This window comes from Sarcophilus harrisii, chromosome 1 (assembly GCF_902635505.1).
Source record: "Sarcophilus harrisii chromosome 1, mSarHar1.11, whole genome shotgun sequence".
Lineage (NCBI taxonomy): Eukaryota > Metazoa > Chordata > Mammalia > Dasyuromorphia > Dasyuridae > Sarcophilus > Sarcophilus harrisii.
The window spans coordinates 587,400,798-587,405,795 of NC_045426.1; the positions used below are offsets into that span (position 1 = coordinate 587,400,798).

Genomic DNA, 4,998 nt, shown 5'->3' on the forward strand with positions numbered 1-4,998 from the left:
GCTGCCATGGGTTTCCTGGGCACCTGCTGCTCCACAGTCTGTCTTCCTGGCAGCTAGAAATGCTTTTGAATTCTGTGTGTTTTTTTCTTTTGCTTGCAGCTATTCTTGGTAGAGGAATATCCATGTGAATAGATCGAGTTCTCTGTGCAGAGCCATATGGGGTCAATACAGTATCACTGTCATTGAGAAGGGGCTTCCTGCAGAAGGGATGTCATTCGTAGTGTTTTTCAGGTGGATTAGCTCAGTTTATCGGGGCTTTGGCATCAAGAGCCTCAGGAGTATGGTGACTGTAACAGACATCTTGCAACCCAAATGAATGAGAATGAATGTACTAATGTATATGGATATTTTATTAGATCGACAGCTTGTCTATGGAAATAGGAAAATATCACCTGCAGATATGAGAATATAATTGCTGTTCCTAAAGGGGAGCCAGGACATACCAGCATGAAGGCACATGGAACTCCCAGCCCCCCAGAGACAAAGAATCATATACTTGATGTCCGCATTTCTTCTAGTTATGGGGGTGCTCCTACCACTACTTCTTAGATTATAAATCAGTCTCATTGCTTCCTCAGCCATCTGAGGGATTTATGTTTTAAATTGGTTCCAGGTTAGTTGTTCTGAGTGAATGCAATAAAACTACCTACTACATGCTAGGCATTGTGGTAAGCCCTGGAAATACAAAAAAAGGGCAGGAATTGTCTTTTGCCTCAACTCTCTTAATTTCAGGTTGGTTTGCTTTCTTAATACTATCTACCTAGGTCTCCCCATCTTTCCCTCCTTCTCTTTCATTTCCTTTTGCTCCCCTGAATCAAAGTGGTTGGAAACCCTGGTTCTTGGTTCCTGCAGCAACTACAGATCTCAAATATTCATAGGTCTTACAACATGGCAGACGCTGATAACAAAGAACCCTAAATTGATCAACAAGCTATAGAAGATGTTGAAGGAGTGAAAGAGGGGATTGGTGAATCAAGCTTATCTAGTTGAATATTCAAATGATGCAAAATGCTCAAATTCTTGCAGGTCTTCAAAAAGGATAGAAAGTTTAGTGGGAACATCAATTGGATACTTTGAAAACTTGCCAAAAGTAGTTAATTAGTGTATGACTGTCCTCAAAAAACCTTAGAGATTGTAGCCAAATTCTATAAAAAAGTTCATGATCTTGAAAAAAAAGTATGCTGCTCTTTACCAGCCATTTTTTGATAAGAGAAATATCATCAATACAATTTTTTAACCTACAGAGGAAGAATGTAAATGGAAGCCAGATGATGATAAAGAGATTTCAGAGAAAATGAAATTCTAGACTAAATTCAAAAAAGAGAAAAAAAAAGATGAAGAAAGAAAGACTGAGGAATTCCTGAATTTTGACTGACTTTAAAAAAAATGCTGACTTGTTCAGGAACATGATGAACTTATTCTGAAACTCAAGTTATTAAAGTGAATGTTGGCCAGTCTATGGGTTTTGCATTGGCATTTTATTTTGAATCCAATAAATATTTCATAAATGAGGTGATGAAGAGTTATCATATGAGGTTAAAGCCAGATGATTCTGATTTTTTTCTCCTTTGATGGACCTGAAATTATGAGTTGCATAGGGTGTTAGATAGACAAGAAAAAGAGGAAAATGTGACTTTAAAAGCTTTTTAAAAGAAATAGAAACACAAGGGATGTGGGATTTGCTGACCTGTAATGCAGTTTCCATTGATGTTTTCTTCACTTTCTTTTCTCCTCCTGAAGTTCCTGAGATCGTGATGATGATGCAGAAGTTATTCTTGCAGCAGACTCCAAGTTTTTTTTTTTATAAGCATATAGTCCCAAGATCAGTATTATCATTCACTAAAGATGCTATTGATGATGATGATGATGGTGAAGGAGGAGGAAGAGGAGGAGAATGGGAAGAAGGTAAAGAGGATGAGAAGGAAGGGGGAAAATAAACTGATGAGGAAAATGATCCAGAATATGATCCAAAGAAAAATCTAAATCCAGCCAATACAAGCAGTAGTGAACAGTGTGTCCTGTGGTCTTGAATATTGTAACACTATCCCATCCTAAACACAACTAGTAGTTACTTCCAACTTTATGCGTGATATTTTCTTGGTAGAATCAGGTAAATCATTTTTGTTTAAAAATGAAAAAATGAACTTCAGTCATTTCAAACTATAGATTCAATTTATTTAGCATTTTAGTAATATATGTTCTGCCATATATATAAAATGCAGTGGATTCCCTAATGCATGTCCATTGCTATATAGTTTGGTTGAAGTGTTTTGTCATGTACCTATTAAATGACAGCTACAAAAATTATCTCAACTGTTATTTGGAAGCAATATTGGTTGAGAAAAGAAATCCTTCTGAAGAACCAAAGTATTTTTCCAGTCCAGTTGTTGAAGGGGTTTAGGTCAGTTTGTAATATCTGTGCCTTCATTACTTTTGTTAGAGAAATGTAATGACTCAAACTAACTAGGAGACTAAGAATGTTGTAATTTGAGTTAAGAGAAGATTAGTATAAAGTTAAGGATTTTCAGTAAGACAACTTCTAATATTCATCAGCTGTCTCCTTGTTTGTCGATTTTTGTATTTTAATGGGCCAGGCATAGTGATCTACAAAGAAATTTAGTCATCTTAGTGACATTATTGTTTACCACCCATGTGTGAATAAAACCTAGTATTTTAAGAAAAAAATCCAGGTAGGACTTTTGTTGAGCTTTAAAGGAAACTAGGGAGATCAGTAGTCAGAGTGGAGGAGGGGAGAACTTTCCAGCATTAGGAGACAGCTGGAGACAATACCTAGAGCAGAGAAATGTAATCTATTTCAAGAACATTCAAGAGCTCAATAATATCTGAATTTTGGGAAAATATGTAAGAAGATTGGAAAGGTAGGAGGGGTCTAAATTATGAAGGGCTTTGAATGCCAAACATTTTTTATTTGTTCCTGTAGGCAATAGAAAGTCACTAAAGTTTATTGGAGTAAATAGATGATATGATCAGATTTACCTTTTGGGGAAAGCATGTTAGTGGCTAAATGGAGAATGGATTGAGTAAGGCAAACCCAGCAGCAGACTATTATAATAATCAAAGTGTGAGATGAAAACCTGTATTAAGGTATTTAGAAGATTATTGCAAAAATGAAATTGGCAGGCCCTGGCAATAGTTTGAATATGGGGAGCTAAATCAGAATTGTGAGTTGAAAATTGACTCAGTAGTCAGGTCAATTCTATTTTCCACAATTCTATTCTCTTCCTAGAGTGAAATCTGGTTAGAATTCTCGATAGAGATCAGACCACAGTGGGACTTTCCTCAAGATGATCCACTGGTAAGTGTTCAGAACCAACTTATTAGCTTTGAAGTTGAAGTGGTTTGGTTGGAGGTGAGCAGGAGAAAAGTCCAGATCTTTTTGACTTTTTAAAATTTTGCTTAAACCAGATTTTTATAATTTCTATAGGCTCTGAAGCTACTTTATGTTCTGTCTGCATCAATTAAGCTGTAGGTCACAATAAAGAGTCTATCATATTTTCCTGAGCCTTGGCTTCCACCTAAACATAGGATAGTTTTGAGAAACTGAAAAAGGGCATTCCATCTAGCGTTCATGTGAAAAGGAAATAATTCCTTTTAACAGTTTGCTGTAGCAATCAAGAAGGCTATGAAGTTTAGCCTAGGAACAGGAAGATAGCAGATGCTGCCAAATACAGTATTGATCTTTTTTTGTTTTTTAAAAAAAGATTTTATTGGCATTTCCTGTACTTACATAACCTAGATTGACCCTTGTATATGTAGAAGAAAAAGAGAAAAATTGGAAAAATGAGTTACTTCATTAAAAAAATCTTTATACAAAATGTTCCAGATGTTTGGATATCCTACCTCTTCAAAATGTGAGAGGAAGTAGTTTCTTATATCTTTTCTTTGATGCTTAAACTTGTTATTTATAATTTTACCAACTTTTCTATTCTGAACTTCCCTATGGACATCATATAAAAACCAGGAGAATTCATGCTTCTGGGATGTTATTTCTAAATTGACCCAAATATAGAGCCGACGTTCTGGAAGAGGGGAAAAGAAAAAAATACTGGAAGAAATTTATTTTATTCAAACTTACCTAAGAAATTTTCTTTTTCTTTTTTTGTTTTTAAATTTTAAAAAATTATTATAGCTTTTTATTTACAAGATATATGCATGGGTAATTTTTCAGCATTGACCCTTGCAAAACCTTCTGGTCCAACTTTTCCCCTCCTCCTCATCCCCTCCCCTACATGACAGGTAGACCAATGTACATTACTTACATTAAATTGCTTGCCTTTTCAATGAGGAGTAAAAAGAGGGAAGAAGGGAAAAAACTGAAACATGAAATGTTTTTAAGTGTTAAAAATTGTTTTCATATATAATTACATATAACTTACATGTAATTATGGAAAAATAAGATACTAAATAAAGTTATAAAAGGAAAGAGTAAAAAGGGGAGAAAAGACAAGAAAAGGGATCAGATAGAGAATAAAACTATTGATAAAGATGGATGGGATAATAACAAATGGTGGACAGAAAGCAGAATGTTCAACTTTAATTTTGTTTCTCTTTCTTGATTAGAATGATCTCTGTCAATCACTCTATTAATAAATATTTATTAAAGTGCCATTATTTGCCAAACCCTGTGCTAAGCCCTAGCATATAAAAAAAGGTAAAATATAGTTCCCACTCTCACAGATCTCACAATCTAATGGGAGAAACACATGTATACAGCTATCTATAAACAAGCTATATATAGGATAAATGAGAAATAACGAATATAGAGAAGTCACTAGAATTAAGAGTAATCAGAAAAGGTTTCCCATAGAGAACAGGATTTTAACTGGGACTTGAAGAAGGCCAGGAAATAGAGATAAGAGAGAAGTCATACTATTCATGGAAGACAACCAGTATAAACAGCTAAAGTCAGCAGATAAAGTGTCTTTTTTGAGGAACAGCAAGGAGAAACATGGCCCTGGATTACTTAGAGTCAATGCA

The 4,998-nt window shown here is 34.9% G+C and overlaps 1 pseudogene; it reads left to right on the forward strand.

Annotated features, from left to right (window-relative positions):
* The first annotated feature begins 888 nt into the window (after positions 1-888).
* On the forward strand, positions 889-2,008 carry LOC100922356 (annotated as a pseudogene).
* Positions 2,009-4,998: the final 2,990 nt, after the last annotated feature.